We start from the raw sequence: 20,059 nt of genomic DNA, 5'->3' as shown, positions 1-20,059 counted from the left end.
AGTTGGAATTTAATAATAAATGTCTCAATTGTTCAGTCTTTGAAACAACACTTCTGATGTTTAAGTGTCCCCCAAATAGTCCTCTGGGTTTCAATTTTGGATCCCATACGACCTTTGCGTGATTAACAGTCTGAAATAAATACGAACCTCGCTGCTTTATCACTGCAGGATTCCGACACGCCGGGTAGCTTGTAGATTTTGAATCCTGTTCATTGGCCACTTCAAATACTGGTTGTGTGTCGGTCATAGAATCATAGAAATCAATGGCAAATGAAACCGCGTGGGCGACGGGTATAACGTTAGATATTCCATAGTCACTCACCTCCAAGGATGATGTTACCCGGGGTTCAAAAAGAAGCTCAGCTCCGTTATTTTGTGATGCCTCCAGGGTAGTTGGTCCTGGATTTAAATGGACGTCCCCTGACAGCACCAGTATTAACAGTAGAATGCCATGAATCCCTCGAGCCGGAGTGGTGAATCTCTGCCGTTTGGTGGTTTGTTTACCTTGGTCAAACATGGCCTTCCCTTGATTCAGCACGGACGAGTAGACTGTATAGAATCCCAACAGATTATAGCGCAAGCTTGCGGCGTCAATGCTCACTGTGTAGTTAGAAGGAGCCCGGTTTACACCGGACCAGTTCATCCGATGTTTCCACTGATCTCCGAGGTCTGAACGGCTGACATGTGTCGCTCCAGACAGGTAGACTCGCAAAGGTAGTGAGATGGTGATTAGCAGCAACAGAGTGAAAAGCGCATTATGGATACTTTGCAAGATCTTTCGTTTATAATGTTTAACGGTAGACCCACTGTATGATGTGTCTGCCAAAAAGTGTGTTTTGCCACGCGATAGGCGGCCTTTCTGATGTAATAAGAGGTGCGGGTCGGCAACCCCTGCCACGCAACATCTCCGCACGCAGCGCTTCCGCAACACCGCCGCCGCCATCATCGTCAATTACGAATTAGGTCGAAAACTGCTTCATTTGGATAATTGTTCATCGTGAGGATGCGGACCTGTTATATTGTGGATTTAACGGTGTTCGTTTGGAAACCACGGATGTGAGGTGGGCAAATGTTTGGAGTTGCCGATTGCTGAAAGGAGCTGCATCGGAGCGAGCTAAAGGGTCACTGGAATACCAGCATCATCACATCGGGACACCATTCATCAAAGCCGGCTAACGCTCTATTGGGGTACGTGATGATCAGCGCTGATATTATGAATGGCCATGGTAATTTGTGTGCAAACATTCGCGTAAAACCAATGCATTGGTAGCAAACTCGCAACCGTCTAAAAATAACTTTGCGCGTCTAGACGAGTTGTTGCGCAACACAAAACTATTTTGCGGGCTTATTGAATAATAAGCCAATTCACTCTGCGTGGTCATTTTGGTAGAAAAGGAAAAAGGCCAACTTGGCCTTGAGACTGAACTTTGTGTGGGTGTAGGGGTCAAATCTGTAACTGAAAACCGTGTGGTTAAATTAACACCCAAAGCTTTGTTGGAAAAAATAAGCACTTTAGAAAAGGAAAGAAAGTCTAAATTTGGAATCTGGAGTCTGAAAATGGAAATGAGGTTGATGCCAGCAATGGAAGAAGAGGAGCTGCTGGTGGAAAGGATGAGGAAGAGGAGGATCAGATTCAACCTCAAGACAGCATTTCAAACGTGCAGTCAAGGCACCATGGCTCAAGTAGCGGATCCTCCAGTAGCAGACCCTCCACTTCTTCAGCCAGACGCAGGGCGAAGGCGGAATAGGCTGCGCTCTTGGCTCGAGCAGCTGCCTTAAAGGATAAGCATGCATTGGAGGAGCAGGAGCTCATCTTGAGGAGAAAAAGGGAGCAGCTTGAGCTGGACATTGAGATAGCTGCCACTTCTGCTAAGCTAGCAGTGCTACAGGTTGGTAGCAGCGTCCATTCAAGGCAATCTGATGGAATGGCTTCCTATATCAGGAAAGGGGCTAGATTTAAGCTCCCACCCACCTCTCTCAATCCACAGGCCTCAATATTTGTGCCTCTGCCCTCACAGCGACATGCATCTCTACCACTACAAAGCAATGCTTCACCATTAGCCACGCCAACTATCTTGCCAAAGCCAACTGTCATTCAAGGCTCTCAACCCCCTCAGTTACAATCAAAGACAACCTTCAGTCAAAGCTTTCAACCCACTCTAGACCAACAAGTGTTTCAACTCCTGCAAGGCCAACATCAGACAGCAGGTCTCTACAATTTTCTGCAACAACAGAATGACATAACAGCTCTCCTTGTCAAAATGCAAACGTTACAACTGCTGCCGCGCCGAGAAATTCCAATTTATGATGGAGATCCTCTAAGGTTCAACACATTTATAAAGGCGTTTGAACACTGCGTGGAAGCAAAGACCAGCTGTAAAGGAGACTGTTTGTACTATCTTGAGCAATTTACTAGGGGGCAGCCAAGGGATATTGTGCGCAGCTGCCTTCATATGACTGCAGATAAAGGATTTGCTGTTGCCAAAAAATTGCTCAAGGAGCACTTTGGAAATGAGTTTAAGATAACAGAAGCCTACATGGAGAAGGTCACAGGAGGGCCAAGTATCAAAGCTTATGGATTCTTCCTCCGTGAGTGTTCCAACGCTATGGATGATCTTCAGTACTTGGAGGAACTTAACATGCCAGCAAACATAAAGATTCTGAGTCAGAAGCTTCCGTATAAACTCAGAGACAAGTGGAGAGCAAAGGCATGTGAGATACTGGAGAAAATGGTCGAAGAGCACGATTCTCAGACATTGTGGAGTACATTGAGCGCCAGGTCAGAATCACTTCAGATTCAGTCTTTGGTGACATACAGGACACTTCACCTGTTATCAAAGGAGCTACAAAAGCAAGCAAGTCACAGGTGAAACCTCAGCTGGGAAGAAACATCTTTGCAACACAGGTGGTCATTGAGGATGGATACAGCAAACCAGATAGTGACAAGAAGGAAAAGGCTCAGAACAAAGTGACATCCTTTACCAAGACTGATTCTATTTCCTGTCTGTATTGTGCTGCTGGTAATCATGTTTTGGAACAATGTTTTAAACTGGGAAGAAAGACACACAGGGAGAAACTGGACTATCTAAAGGAGAAAGGTTTGTGTTTCAGTTGCTTGTGCACAGGACACTTGAGTAAGAATTGCGACAGGCGCATCATTTGCAACAAGTGCAACCGAACGCACCCCAGTGTTTTGCACATAGGAGAGAAGGAAAGGGTTACTCAAAAGGATCAGAAGGATGGTGAGCAGAAAATTACTGAGCAGTCAAATACTTCTGACAGCTGTACAGCATCCTCCGCTTGTTGTCTTACAGGGGCTGGCCACTGCAATGGAATTCTTCCCATTTTGCCTGTTAAGGTGAAGTGCTTAAAGGGAAACAAGTTTATTGAAACGTATGCTTTTCTGGACCCAGGGAGTACAGGAACTTTCTGCACCAGGAAGCTCATTGACAAATTGAACATGGAAGGACGCAAATGCAAGATTCATATCCGCACCTTGGGCCATAATAACGCAGTAGAAAGCTCCGTTGTTGACGGTTTGGAAATTTCTGGATTTTCTGGTGAGTGCTTCTGTCCACTTTCCAAAGTGTGTACCCAGAAGGAGATGCCTGTCTCTACAGCCAACATAATCAGCGAAAGGGAGCTGAGAAAATGGCCTTATTTAGAGGATGTAAAAATTCCCCATATAAATGCTGATGTTGACCTGTTAATTGGCACAAACGCCTCCAAGTTGATGGAGCCTTGGGAGGTGATTAACAGTTGTGAAGGTGAAGGACCCTACGCGATCAGAACCCTACTGGGATGGGTAATAAATGGTCCGTTACGGGGAAGTAGCGACTGTGGAAGTGACCACCCTTCAGTTTATGCCAACAGAATTGCCATTGACAGAATTGAAGAACTGTTAACCAGCCAGTACAACTATGACTTCAATGAGCAAGCTTCTGCAGAACAGGAAGAAATGTCAAGGGAAGAAAAGAAGTTTGTGGAGATAATGGAAAGCTCTGCTCAGCTTCAAAACGGACACTACACGTTTCAAATGCCTTTCAAAGGGAAAGATGTTTCGATGCCGAACAACCTCGGTGTTGCCATGCAACGTGTTCGTGGTCTAAAAAGGAGACTTCAGAAAGACGCAAGCTTTCATGAAGAGTACAACAACTTTCTTGCTGATGTCATTAGCAATGACTATGCCGAAGAAGTGCCGAAGCATCAGTTGGAAACGCCAACAGGGAAGGTGTGGTATATCCCGCACCACGGCGTGTACCATCCACGGAAAGGAAAGCTACGAGTGGTGTTTGACTGTGGAGCAGAGTACAAAGGGATCTTGCTCAATAGCCAGCTCTTGCAAGCCCAGGTGGAAAAAAAGTTCACTAAAATACATTTTAAGTGCACTTAGTACACTTCCATAATGTACTTCCATAATGTACTTAAAGTGCTCTATTTTCGCACACTTATTTTGTACTTAATATACTAAAAGCTTATCTTTAGTGCTTCTTAAGATAAACTTAAGATCATCTTAGTGTACTCAACTGTGCTATTTTGAGACACACTGAAGATGAACTAAAGTGTATTTTTAATATACTATTTCAGCTTTTAAAAAAAATTATTTTGTTACCACTTTTAGTAAAACTGAAACCATCTTTAATGCATTTTAAATACAATAATAAATTATTTAAAATGTAATATATAAAAAAATATATACAAATTATACTTATAATGTATTAATAGTTTAAAAAAGTGCACTAAAATACATTTTATTAAAGTACACTTCCATAATGTACTTAAAGTGCTCCATTTTCGCACACTAATTTTGTACTTAATATACTAAAAGTTTTTCTTTAGTACTTCTTAAGATAAACTTAACATTTTAGTGTACTCAACTGTGCTATTTTTAGACACACTGAAGATGAACTAAAATATGCTTTTAACATACTATTTCAGCTTTATTTTATTTTATTTTGTTAACCCTTTTAGTACAACTGAACCCATCTTTAATGCATTTTTAAATACACTTATAAATTATTTAAAATATAAGAATATATAATATACAAAACATATTTATGTATTGCTCACATATTTTTTATATTGTAAATTTATTTCAATTTTTTTTTTTTACTATGTTAACAGTACCTTTATAAAACATAATTAAATATGTTAATGGTGTATTTTAAAAGTTGTCAAGTACACTATTACTGTGTTATCAGTAGCATTTTCTGCCTCATTTATGCTAAAATTATGAAAATAATATATTTTAATGTATTACAAATACAGTGGAAAAATTATCATTCAATAAAACACATTAAAAAATATTTGTATAAAACACACACACACTTTGAAAGCTACACCACCCAGTGTACATCAGTACAGCAGCATATAAACTGTAAAAAAAAAAAAAAACATGAACATAAATATAAATAAACCTAACTACAGTCAATAAAGTGCAGTCATTAATAGCTGCAAACAGGTACAGTACTGTTACAACTCAAACCATCTTCATCTTTCAAGTGAATTGGAGTGATTGGTCTTTGAGTTTGCCTCGTTGCATTTCCTTCGAATCAGTGCTCGCACCTCAGACATGTTGGAAATTGTTTGATCACAGTGTCTGTGAAAGGGGAAAAAGATGAGTTTATTTTTATATTAAAGCAAAATGAACCTCTGTTAAAAAAGTAACTGTTCCCTTTCAAAAGGCTGCTTCGATGATGCTAATGGGGAACGATGTTCTCTAGGCGCCTCTTTAATACTTCTGAGTCGCACTAGTAGTGTCATAGGCTGTCGCCAGTCAAATTCTATTGCTGTGATTGTACAGCTTTTCAAACACCGGTTCACATGGAGGTTGTTCCCCATAGCATCATCGATGCAGTGTCTCATTCCCTGTTCTCAGGGAACAGAGGTCGTAACCTAGACGTTTTTTTATTACAACACAGTATGATGTTTTGACATTTCCCCATGTTGTACATACAAGGTGAAAAAGACGTCCTGTTAAATGTATTATAGTACATTTGTTTTGTACTAAAAACATACTTAAGTACATATTTAATACATTTAATAGTAAGTCTTTTTCACCTGGTAAAAATGGAATTCTTTAACATGGCATGTAATGCTTAGTTCATATATTTTAACAGTAGACATTCAATATAAAATGTTAATGTAATTCAGAAAAGGGGTTTGTAAAATATCTCTTGAACAACTGTGAAGTCTACAGGGTATGTCACTGTATCACAGCAAAAAAGGGCAATTTAACTGTTTAACTGAAAAAGTATACCCAGCCAACAAGTATAATAATTATAATGTACAACAAATGCTAATCTTTATTTTTAGCATTAATGTTTTAGTCAGCCCCCTTTGACTTTGAGAGCAAAAAAAAAAAAAAAAGTGATGTACAGAAACACATACTCTTCACCTCTGTTAAAAAAGATTTAAGGAAATTAGAAGTAGTGCAAAATATGGTAAGCCAGGACAAGTGACTTGCAGCTGTCCCAAAAAAACAATTAGATAAACAGATTTTTACATGAATGAACACAAATTAGCCTAGGAAACTAGGAAAAAATGTTGGGAATTTTTTTTTTATGAAAAAAACTAAACAGTGAGCTATTTATTTATGCAAACAGCAACTTACCAGTAACTTCTGATAGCAGTATCTTCATCTCTTCGAGCCTGATTCGACTTCGACTTGAAAAGCTTGGCTCTGATTGGTCAAACTGAATGTAGTTGAACTGAAAAAGACGTGCTGTTTCACAAAAATAGACTGGCAAAGTAAACGTAAATGTAATACAAATCTTACCTAGAAACATAATGAGGTTCCAAATGTCACACGTCATGCAAACTTGAAGATGGGGAAAAAATAAAAACAACACTAAACAGTTACGTTTTCTCTTAAAGGGATAGTTCACCCAAAAATGAAAATTCTGTTATCGTTTACTCACCCTCAAGTTGTTCCAAACCTGTATGAGTTTCTTTGTTCTGCTGAACACAAAGGAAGATATTTGGAAGAATATTTGTAATCAACAGATCTCGGTCCCCATTGACTTCCATAGTAGGAAAAATTATATACTATGGTAGTCAATGGGGACTGAGATCTGTTTGGTTACAAACATTCTTCCAAATATCTTCTTTTGTGTTCAGCAGAACAAAGAAACTCATACAGGTTTGGAACAACTTGAGGGAGAGTAAATGATGACAGAATTTTCATTTTTGGGTGAACTATCCCTTTAACGTTAGATAAAAAATATTTTAAAAAAATCTAAATGCTGTCATGATCACTCAACCAATGTAGTTGCAAAACATTTAAGAATTCCGTTAATCTTCGAAAGAAAAACTGAGATATCGTAGTCTAATGAAACATAAGAGATTTAACTTATATCCCTCTGATGAACGATTCACCAAAACTGTTCACGTTTGAAAAAGTTAATCGCAAAAAACATTACCTAATCCATATGAATCGCGTGGTTTCCTCCAAATCCTCTAAAGAAACACGATCGCTCCAGTTTAAATTGAGATTTCTAATCTAAATTATTAGAAATCTAATCACATTCAAGGAACGCACAGCAAGCTCTGAGTGAGGTGTGAGCTCATTATTATCACAAGAACCAATCACAGCCGTTCAACGGCTCTGGAACCAATCAGGATTAGTCACGTGTGTTATTCGTATTTTTCAAATTTAAACAAGTACAACATATTTTTGGACAACATTTAAACGTCTTTGGAAAATGTATCTACGATGCATTTAAAATAATATGATGTTGATATCTTTGTGGGAATTTCAGTAGTAAAAACATATCATGTAATGGACAACAGCCTAGCCCTTTACAAGTATAGCCTACAAACAAGTAAAAGTGAACAACATTAATTTTGACTGCTTATTGCAATGCTTAATAATAGTTGACAAATGTTTATAATACATTAGAAGTTGGTACATTATACAAAAATCTAAAATATTAAAATCATAAAATCATAAATATTACAAATATATTACACTAGGCCTAAGTGTTTAAAGTACTTTAAACACACTAAAAGCTTAATCATTTTGCTGTTCTTAGAAAACTTCACACAAATGGTATGATTGTGTTTAGCATATTTCTCAAAAATTTAACTAAGCATATATTTATTACCAATGTACTTATTGTGCACATTTTAGAAATATATTAAAAGTATGCTTGTGTTTATCATATTTCTTAAAAGTATAATTAAGCATATATTTATTACCAATGTACCTTTAGTGCATTTGTTAGAAATATATTAAAAGTATGCTTGTGTTTAGCATATTTCTTTAAAGTATAATTAAGCATATATTTATTACCAATGTACTTCTAGTATACTTTTTTGAAATATATTAAAATGCAATTCAATGTATTTTTAATGCACTTCAAATAAGCATGTTGGTAATACAAATGTATTATAAACATACTATTTGTATTTCAAGTATATTTTTAATACATTTAATACTACGTCTTTTTCACCTGGGAGGACCGAACCTCACCAGCTCGTTGGTTGGAGTTCTTATGAGGTTCAGACAGGAACAGGTGGCCATAATGGCGGACATAAAGGCTATGTTCCACCAGGTTAAGGTGGCAGAGAAACACCGGGACTACTTAAGATTCTTATGGTGGCCTCAAGGTAACCTGGAGCAAGGTCTTGTAGAGCATCGCATGACTGTCCATTTATTTGGAGCGGTTTCATCACCCAATGTCGCCTGCCTTGCTCTTAGGAAAAACGCTGAAGACAATCAGGCCAACTTTCCAACAGAAGTGATTGAAACGGTCAACCGAAACTTCTATATGGATGACCTACTGAAGAGTCTACCCTCTGAAGAAGATGCAGTCACCATGGTTAAGAACCTTATAACCATTTGCGGCAGAGGAGGGTTTACCCTCACTCAATGGATTAGTAATAGTCGAGAAGTGCTGCAAAGTCTCCCAGAGGATCTCAAGTCCAAGAACCTGCATGAGCTTGGGTTTGCAGTGGTGTATCGAGACGGATACTTTCAAATTCAAGCTGAAAGTCAAGGAGAAGCCGGCAGATGTGTGAAGCCTGCAGGATTTGGGAGGACTGTCAGCGCCCAATTGCATCACTTCGCCGACGCGAGCGAGAACGGCTATGGTATGGCTACTTACCTGAGGATGCAGAACATGGATGAGAGGGTTCATGTTACTTTCTTATTTGGCAAAGCCCGAGTGGCCCCCCTGAAGACTGTCACAATTCCCCGTTTAGAGCTCACCGCTGCCGTTGTTGCAGTACGAGTGGACAAGATGCTTCAATCGGAGCTCCAGTTTCCACTAAAGACGACTTGCTTTTGGACTGACAGCACATCAGTTCTTAAAGGGTTAGTTCACCCAAAAATGAAAATTCTGTCAGTAATTACTCACCCTCATGTTGTTCCAACCCCGTAAGACTTTCGTTCATCTTCGGAACACAAATTAAGATATTTTTGATTAAATCTGAGAGCTGTCTCACTCCTCCACAGGCTTATGGACACTTTAACTTGCTGGCCCAGAAAATGTATTAAAGACATCGTTAATATAGTCCAAGTGACTCCAGTGGCTCAATCTTAAGTTTATAAAGTGACGAGAATACTTTTTGTGCGCAAACACAAACAAAAATAACGACTTTATTCCACTATTCATTTCATTCTCTCTCTGTGCCTCGAGTTAGTTTACGTAGTGTTTTTGCGCAGCACGTCTGTATTGCACCACCACGTAGGCTCACTATTGGGCGATGCTGGTCATGTGTTGTACAACACACATTTTATTAATCTCTCTCACACACATAGACAGACACATACAGCATGTTTACTATTACTACTATCGTTTTCAAATACATTTAAGAGAAAAGACTTGTCAAGAAGCTTATTTTATTAATAATTTCATTTATATAACTTTTGGTTCATCTTTGTTTTTATTGTTCGGGCAACAAAGTTTGTTTTTGGACATTTGTTTTCTTTTTAAATTGCTGTTGTCATTTGATTGACTGTTTAAAACACAATAGATATCATCAGTCCGCTTTTTGGGTAAAACTGCGGTGTATTTTGGCCATGATCAATGCATTGTCACTTTAATTCAGCGTAAGCAGCGCAGCAAAAATAGACTGGGCGCCGAAACTATCGCGGCACTGCTGCTCCTGCTACGCGCTGCTGCGCCGCCTCTGCGTGCGGTGTGACGCCGGTTTCACACTGCGTGCATAAGCAGAGCGTAAGCAGCGCAGGAGCAGTGCATATGGTGAGCAGGAGCAGGACACGCGCGTTTTGCTTTCACACTGGCAGCGTTTGTCATGCGCGCCTGAACTGCGGTTTTGTACAGACAGAGTACTCTATAATGGATAAGTTGGCATTGCTTTATTTCGTTTTCAAATACATTTAAGAGAAAAGACTTGTCAAGAAGCTTATTTTATTAATAATTTCATTTAATATAACTTTTGGTTCATCTTTGTTTTTATTGTTCTGGCAACAAGTTTGTTTTTGGACATTTGTTTTCTTTTTAAATTGCTGTTGGTCATTTGATTGACTGTTTAAAACACAATAGATATCATCAATGCACTTTTTGGATAAAACTGCGGTGTATTTTGGCCATGATCAATGCATTTTCACTTAATTCAGCGTAAGCGGCGCGTTAAAAATAGACTGGGCGCCGAAACTATCGCGGCACTGCTGCTCCTGCTCTGCTCCTGCTACGCGCTGCCGCGCCGCCTCTGCGTGCGGTGTGAATGCTCTAATCCGTTAACATGGGCGGCGAAAAAAATACGCGCTGCTTACGCTCTGCTAACGTGTGCAGTGTGAAACCGGCGTTAGAACAAGTAATTCATTCATAAAATGAAAATGGATTATCTGTGTCAGTATATATATATATATATATAGATGATAAACACACAAAAGCTGTGTTTATGTTTCATTCAATAACTTCATTGTTACTTTCCCTGTGTAGCCTACATGTTATCAGCTTTCTCTATGAACGGGATTATAATCGGTTTTCCTCAATACCTCATACTCAAGGATTCCCCTTCCGTTGGGACAAAACGCTTAACGTAGCTTAATGGACTAATACAGTGATATAAAAGACCAAATTCGCACCTTATTGGGGATGTAGGCTACTATATAGGCTACAGGCAAGCAGATGGACTCAGAAAATGAACTTAACGCGCAAAGTTTCATGCTGAGCGTTTCGTGATATACTGGCATAAAATCAACACTTGATCAATTAATACTAACACTTTCTCTTCTATTCTCTCTCTCTCTCTATAGGCCTATATATAGTATGCCTACGTGTATTGCATTAGCTTAAACTGGGAAGAGTCATAGCACTTGCATATTGTTGTCCTTCTATTTGTGACCCCTAGGGGGCCTTTTTAAATCAATCACCAGTGGATAACCAACAATCTAATTTTTAGATGTTTACAAGCAGGCTATCCCAATGAAGGGAAATGAAAGGAGAGAGAGGGACTGGAGTATTATAAAAATATAAACAATTTATTTTATTTTTCTCAAGTTAGACATTTACATTTTACATTACATTTATTCATTTAGCTGACGCTTTTATCCAAAGCGACTTACAATTGCTATATATGTCAGAGGTCGCACGCCTCTGGAGCAACTAGGGGTTAAGTGTCTTGCTCAGGGACACATTGGTGTCTCACAGTGGATTCGAACCCGGGTCTCTCACACCAAAGGCATGTGTCTTATCCATTGCGCCACACCACCCCCACAGACACACACATAAAAAACAGACCCCAGGCCTCTGGGCAACAAATTCAGGAACGGGGACAACAAAGTGCAAAATCAAGGTGTTTGAATAAATAGCACTCAATAAAAATTCAGCGAGACTCAAACAGAATAATAAGGGCACATCACAAATCACATGCACAAAAAAAACAAAAAACAAAAATAGTTTACACTCAGCAAACAAGTGAACACACAATACAATTGTTACCCCCCCCAAGATATTGCACCAACCCAATGGCCTAAGATACAAACATTAAATACACAAACATGAAACATACAACAACGCACACAAGGGAGAGACTATAATGGACAACCCAGTGGGCCTCCCTCCCACACACACACGCACAGTCACACACTCACGCACAACTAGATACTAAAAACAAAGCACAGGAAAAACAGTGGCCAAGATGGCATGTGACGGTCCTCCTGTATGAATGCTGAATGCAGACCGCAGCATCGAGCCAAGAGCTTGTTTAGTTGTAATATTGTAGCGATCGCTTTATTCCGTCTGGTTTTTACTCGTACATTCCAGGGCCAAAATTCTCAGCACAACAAACAGCACTCAGCAAACTTTGTAGTGGTCACACTCTAAACCCGTCAATTTTCGTTTAAACGCGGAGACACAATTCATAGCCAGTGAGGGCTCGTGAAGACAGGAAGCTGGAGGTAACCACGGCACTGAATAACCGCACAAACACCAAATCACTAGCCAGTGGGGGCTCGTGAAGACAGGAAGCTGGAGGTAACCACGGCACTGAATAACCGCACAAACACCAAATCACGATCAACTCGTACAACCAACCAAGAGTCCACGGAACCAAGAGTCTGTAGCAAAACGCTAATGAGAGAGAGACCGCCAGCTTGCTGGATTTAAAGGTGCAGAGCCAAATGACCACCACCTGATTCAATCAAGGCACAATTCCCACTGCCTAGGTCCTACCCGCTACATATTGTTAAATCGCTTTGGATAAAAGCGTCTGCTAAATGACTAAATGTAAAATTGGCTTGACATTGGACATTCGCACATTTAGGGACCGTCTCTAAAGTTGCATAAAACATTGGCATACACGTTTCTAACTTCAATCGCAAACTTAAATTTATTTGAATAAATATCAAAAATCCAAAGGGTGCGCAGTATGCCTGAGACTACATGAACACTTTACAGTTGGTTTTATGACTGTAAGTCGTTCTATTCAATGCTATCGAAGTTAGAAACGTGTATACCAAAGTCGTATACATCTTAGAGACGGTCCCTAAATGTGCGAATGTCCACGTCAAGCCAACTTTTTATGCCAGTCTATCACTGGTAAACGCTCAGCATTAAGCTTTGCGCGTAACTCTGAGTCCATCTGCTTGCCTGCGAGTTTGGTCTTTTATATCACTGTAATTAGTCCATTAAAAGCTATGTTAAGCGTTTTATATGTCCAGCAGGGCAATCCTTAAGTATTGAGGGAAACCCTAACCCCTCATTTACACTGCACACATCTGCGGCGCATTACGGCTGCGACACGGCTACCGGAGCTGATCGCGCCCATTCTAGTCAATGCTTGTGTTTACACCGGCCGCGACGCGGCGCGTTTCAGAAGCTTCCCAGAAGCGGCTCTCCGCGCCGCTTCGCTAAATATAGGCGCCTAGTCTATTTTTGACGGACGCGCGTCCAAGTCGCACCGGAAATACTAAATAAAAGTAAAAAAAAACATTGTCAAATTCAAAATAAACACCCTGTGCAAACTCCAAAACGTATTACACACCAATATCCTTGGTAGAAACCATAGGCTGTACAGTAGAAACACAAAAAACAAGAAAAACCACGTCGGAGAGGAAAATCACGTGGTCTCACGCATCCAGTCGCTCCGCTTCTGAAATGCTCCTGGTGTGAGTTGGCACCGCGTGGAGGACGGAATAAAACCTTGTCGCAGCCGTAATGTGCCGCAGATGTGTGCAGTGTAAATGAGGGGTAATAGCCTGCATGAGGCACATCGCCACAATATAAAGTTACGGCAACTAAACAACCAAGAGAAATATATGTCAACCTCAAAAATGTAACATTGGATCTGTACATCCGCATCGGGGAATAACATTAATCTCGTTCACGGTAGAGAAAGATGCATGTAGGCTACACAGGAAAAGTAACCGTGAAGACACGGAATTTAACATAAAACAGCCGTCATAATAATCACACTTACATTGCTGTAAATGAGTTTTATGAATGAATGGCTTGTTCTAACTGTTGCTGGTCTTCGTCAACAACACGCGCTTTTGCACCACCTGCTGGTGAGGTCGACTAACAGCAGATGGAGAGTATGTTCGGCAATCCACTTCTTTTCCTGCAGTTCCTGGATGTCAATGTTGAATTTACTGTCGAATTTGAACCACTGAATTTGTGGAAGCGAATTTGCAAAGCGAAATAAAATGGACCAAAAATTGCCTGTTGCATATTATAGGTTGTATTTTTAAACAGTTTGAATATTTTGGAAGTGAAATATGAAAGGTGAATATGGATTATTGGATTTTTAATAATGAAAATGTGTTTGAAATGTTTTTTAATTGAAATATTCACATCTTAAATATTCAACCATGTTGAATTTCAGCCCATAAAAATACAATGCATTAAAATGCAAGCATGGTTAATGCAATGCCTATTTTTTTCAAGTAGTGCAATTCAACAGGCTTTTTTATTTCAGAAACATTTGACATTATTTTACTTCCATACACTCACCTCTCCATTAGCAATGCGATTACACATAGGCGCTGGAAGCTTAACACTTTCACTGATCTTTTCTGCTGCTGAGGCCTGGTTTTGAGTAGCTGGTAAAGGATCTTCCTTACGGAGGAGTTGTGCCACACTTTGAGTTGATAAGATTGAGGTCACTCTGTTTGTGTGTATGGATGTCTGACAGTGTGCAAACAGGGCATGCACCCCTCTGCTACTGTAGTTAATTTCTTTCATGCAGAGAATGCATTTAGCACGACCCTTTTTTTCAATTTTCTTAAAAAAGTAAGACAGTATGAATGTGTGTTTGACTGCATGGACCTTAATTGTAGTTTCAAGTTTCAGCCAAGACCAATTCCAACTGCTTTTACAGCCTCTATCCATCTGTTGCACAAGAAGTGCCTCACTTTCCTCAATTTCCCTCATTCTGCAAATGAATACAGAGTATTCCGGTATATATATTAATAATATAATATTAATATAATATTTCAGCAAAGCAATACTTAACAATATTGAAATAATATTTATTTGGGGTTGCCATAAAATGTAGAATGTTTATGGGTCCACCAGTGCCCTGCGCTACTTAAAAGTCATCTTCAGCAGTCTATTTGCGTCGATTTACATGGTAAATCATTACCTCCTATCAATTCTCCTCATTGAAAATCATCTAAAACATTTAGGTCGATTACAATAAATTATAGGCATATAATTAATTATTAACAGTCTATAATATGTCAGAACACTGCAATAATTCAATGAAAATTAAAAACAGCTTTATTTCAAAAACATTGTTTAACAAATTAATAAAAGAGGCAAAGTGTAGATAGTAGCCTACATCGCAGGTGGCCTGGAAGATGTAGGTAATGGTTAATCCATTTTGCAACACAAACTGGAGGTAATCAACAGTAAATCTGTAGATAGTTTGAACTACATAACCTAAAGATCTCCCTCTTTTTTTGCAGCAGATTAATCTTCTGTTTTCGCGCAGGCGTAGTGAGGGGAAAAAACACTGAGTTTAGGGCAATCGGTTCGTATCTCTGCTTCAACTGCGCGATATCGTCATGAGGAGCGACCAAAATTTCTAACATGCCAGAAATTCATCCGACCATCCGATTGCCGGTCGGGAGAGGTTAATCGCCTCTCGTTTCCCTGAGTACACTGCACGAACACTGCACGACAAACGACGCACGACAAAGCTGAAAATCGGCCCGACCCGAAAAAGAGTCGCACGAGTCAGAATTCGGCTCAAAATCGGACGAAAATCGCACAGTGTATGCCCGCCTTTAGTCACGAGGAGCGAACAAAATTCATCCGACCATTTGCTGGTCGGGTGAAGTTAATAGCCTCTTGTTTGCCCCTATACACTGCACGACAAAGCTGGAAATTGGCCCGACCCGAAAATGCACGAGTCAGAATTCGGCTCAAAATCACCCGCCTTCACTTTCGTTTAAAAGCTTCTCGGTGGCATCAGTGAAACTAACGTTACAGCCATCTATAATTTGATCGGCTAGCTAGCACTAGGTCTTTTACAGGTAAGTTAAACTTGATGTACGTTAGCTAAAACGTAATGATATGGAGGTTACACACACACACACACACACACACACACACACACACAACATTACCTATATCGTAACCCAATTGAAATAGGGCTAGTTGAAATGTTTAATAAATGACATGACTAGTAGATTATATAAAATTATAAGCCCAAAACATTCTTACCTCCAGTGATCTCACCAGTTGCCAGTATTAAGACAGGAAGGCACGGGCGGCGCCGAACTCTGGTCTCAGGGAGACATTTTTGCAGTGGCAGACAGTACGCAGCAAGATTAAACACTATAGTGGTTCATTCCGTTCATTCGCGCATTCTGCTGTTTTGGCGCGCAGTGTCCTGATTCGCTTATTTCCTATTTATTTGTTTGTTTGGAGGAAGCAATCCAGAATTACTGTTGGTGAAATTATAATCAGATTCAGACTCAGACACGGCATGTTAATATCCCCCACCCCCCGTCCCCCCAAAAAATGGTTATAAGTCAGTTATTTATATATTTTGCTGTAGTGTGTCAGTAGGAAATATCAGTTTACATTTCCAAACATTCTTTTAGCCATTAATTGTAATAATCCATATGTGTGGATTTAAAGGGATACTCCACTTTTTTCGGAAATATGCTCATTTTAAAACTCCCCCAGAGTTAAACAGTTGAGTTTTACCGTTTTAGAATCCATTCAGCCGAACTCCGGGTCTGACGGTACCACTTTTAGCATAGCTTAGCATAGATCATTGATTCAGACGAGTCCAGTAGCATTTCTTTCAAAATGACCAAAGAGTTTCAATATTTTTCCTATTTAAAACTTGACTCTTCTGTAGTTAAACCGTGTACTAAGATCGACGGAAAATGAAAAGTTGCGATTTTCTAAGCCTATATGGCTAGGAACTACTCTCATTCCGGCGTAATAATCAAGGAACTGTGCGGCCGTACCATGGGTGCAGCAGGCGTAGTGATATGACGCAGCGCCTAAAAATAGTCCCCAGCTCGGTAACTTCTTCCAACGTGACCGGGACTAAGTTTGTCTAACCTATTAGACCTATTTTCAGGCCGTTTTACTGAGGCCATTGCCAGCAGAAAAGCGGTTTTGAAGTAAAGGTATTTCAGCTCCACGGCATGTAAGGGTTCAAATGTGAAGACTCAAATTTCATCGTTTAATGTTGTTTTTAGTATTATTATTACTATACTTTTTATATACATTCATAATCACTTGTACTCATTGTATTTTGTGAAGATGTGGGAGAAAGAGAGACTTTGGGAGACTTTGAATGTGTGCTGGACTGAAATGTATATGCAGTTTTCCACCAGCATAGCATGGGGATATACATTTCAACGTTAATGGAAACCATATGTTCTTCTGCTGAATGTATGTGTTCCTATGGTGACGTAGTTTTTTTCTTGGTCAGGGATATAAAAACCAAGCCCTTTTGTCCGAAAATCAGGAAGAGATGGAAATGTAGAGAAGGTGACTGAGAAGCTGAATTAGACCTTAGCTTGGTCCATTGTCTCTTCCTCCTATGTTTTATAACTCAAATAAATAAGAGATCTCTTAGCAAAATCACTGGTGTCTGTTTCCATGAAATTAAACAACAGGGGAAAGCAAGATTTTTAAATCAACAAAATGGGTGACCTTTCATGGCCTCTAGGACTGTAGAAAGGTCCCATACTGGAACCGAGGGGGGTCGAGGAGGGTTCAGCCTCCTAGCACCCCTGAGAAAATGGATTATGAGGTCATTCTTTCCCAGCGACTGGCCATTTACAGGTTTCGTAAATGCCGCTATAGCCGCCACATACACCTTGAGCGTGGATGGGGTTCTCCCACTGTCCAACAGCTCTTGCAGGAACGAAAGCACCACTGTTACCTCACAGTGCAGCGGGTCTAATTCGTGAGCTGAACACCATTCAGCGAACACTGACCATTTAGACGCATAGAGCCGTCTGGTGGACGGAGCTCTAGCCTGTGTGATCGTGTTCATCACTCCCCTCTGGGAGGTGAAATGGTAATAATTGATCGCCCACACATGTAGGGCCCACAGCTCGGGGTATGGGTGGGACAACAGGTCCTCGGCCTGGGACAACAGGTCCCTCCTCAGCGGAATCGGCCATGGAACTGTACTCCCCAGTTCCATCAACTCTGGGAACCAAACTTGATTCTCCCAGAGCGGGGCTACCAGAATTATTGAGCATTTGCACTCCCTGATTCACTTGATTACCTGTGGTAACAAGGCGACCGGGGGAAATGCGTAGAGAGGCCACGCAAGTCTGATTCACCGTGAGACGCAGCAAACCTGATGTCCGGGCTCGCGCCGGAACACGCCGCCTCAGCCATAGCTGAAAGGGGCGCATGTGTAGCAGACCCAGCCGCAGCACCGTCGAGGCTGAGGCCATAAGACCCAACATCCTCTGAAACACTCTGAGGGGAAGATTCCTCCCCGCTAAGAATGTCGCTGCTAGAATTCTCACGGCCCTTCGTCTGAGGGCCGCGAGTGCTGTGTCCATGCATTTCGTAAATGTACGAGGTGCTAAAGTCAGGCCGAACGGAAGGACGGTGTACTGATAAGCCTGGCCCTCGAAGGCGAATCTCAAGAATGGCCTGTGACGGGCTGCTATTTGAATCTGAAAGTAGGCGTCTTTCAGATCCACTGATATAAACCAGTCCCCCGGTCGGATTCGAGCGAGGATTTGTCTGGTTGTGAGCATTTTGAACGAGCGTATCATAAGAGGGACAAAATTCTTCGGGACTAAGTAATGGCTGTAAAACCCCGACTCGCTCTCTGCCAAGGGAACGGTCTCCACCGCTCCTTTCCTTAGCAAATTCACTATCTCGGCGCGAAGTAGGTGTGGTAGCCTGCGACGGCTAGTGGAGCGCGAGTGCTTACGTTCCTCCCGGGCCTGGCGCTGCTGTGTGGGAGGCGGCGGAGGCGGTGGGGGCACTGTTTTCCGAGCGGGCGGCTGCTTCTTAGCGCGACCCACTGCGGAACTGGAACGCCGCGGCAGGAAATGTCTCATGGCCTGAGACGTCTTCTGTACCTCAGAGTAGTGCTCCGCGAAGCCCTTCACCGAGGGACCGAAGAGACCCGACGGTGATACAGGAGCGTCCAGGAAAGTGGCGTCAGACACATCGGACAGCGTTAACCACAGGTGACGCTCCGTAACGGTGAGGGAGGCCATGTTACGTCCAATGGCCTGGGCGGCGGCTTTTGTAGCTCTGAGAGCCAGATCCGTCACACTCCTCAGGTCCGTCACGTGCTCAGAAGTCGAGCCAGCCTCATCCAGGGAACGGAAAAGGTTGGCCTGATGAATCTGCAAGATCGCCATAGCGTGTAGCGCGGAGGCAGCTTGACCGGCGACAGTATAAGCGCGGCCGATCAACGCCGAGGCTGGCCCAGGCAGGAAGCGCACAGCACGTGGCAGTCCCCGTAGCTGAGCGTGGCTCGACACGAGCCGCAGGACATGGTGGGCATTGAAAAATGCCGGCTCTTTCAGAGAAAACGTGTGTGTCGCAGCGGTGAACACACACGGAGCAATAAAAGGATATAAGCGCCGGATAGCGCAGCAGGTACGGCGAGTGAAGGCGGCGATAAGACAGCCGGCATCATCGAACTTGAGCTCGTCCCGCTGAGATGCTCTTCAACGACGCTGCTTCTCTTCTCAGGAAAATCCAGCGATGCGAAGCACACGCTGAAAGGAGACGAAATCTTAGTGCAGCCTGAGCGATGGGTATTTATAGGCTAAGGCCACACCCATATTGGCGGGCCATGACGTAGCGCAGGGAAGGCTTCCCATTGGCGCTGATGTCATGGCAGACGCACTGATAGGTTGCAGCAGTTGCCGCAGAGCAGCCTATGGGCGCGCGAGCTGCCTCGCCTAGGTCTGCTGCTGTAGCAAATGCGTTTTAAATTATAAAAAATTAAGGATAATTTTCTGCTTCAGTATTCTCGAGAAAAAGGAGTTTTTCCCGTAGCGCAAGCTAAACTTACGCAACACGAGAGTACTCTCGTAAGAGAACTGACTATACATTCACAAATAACCTTGAGACCAGTTGGTTAAATATAAAGAAGTTGCCTCAAAACTAGTTATTTCTGAGAAAAGCTC

General features: G+C 41.5%; 1 long non-coding RNA gene across 1 annotated transcript; it reads right to left on the bottom strand.

Moving 5' to 3' along the window:
- Nucleotides 1-6,686: 6,686 nt before the first annotated feature.
- On the bottom strand, nt 6,687-7,455 carry LOC311301586. The gene is made up of 3 exons (XR_014629476.1): nt 7,422-7,455; nt 6,779-6,820; nt 6,687-6,710 (listed from the first exon to the last, which is right to left on the bottom strand). It is a non-coding gene; the product is annotated as an uncharacterized lncRNA (long non-coding RNA).
- Between the last annotated feature and the right edge of the window lie 12,604 nt (nt 7,456-20,059).

The sequence above is a fragment of the Rutilus rutilus genome (genome assembly GCF_951802725.1).
Source record: "Rutilus rutilus genome assembly, chromosome: 12".
NCBI classification, from domain to species: Eukaryota; Metazoa; Chordata; class Actinopteri; order Cypriniformes; family Leuciscidae; genus Rutilus; species Rutilus rutilus.
This window is presented reverse-complemented; position numbering and strand designations above follow the sequence as displayed.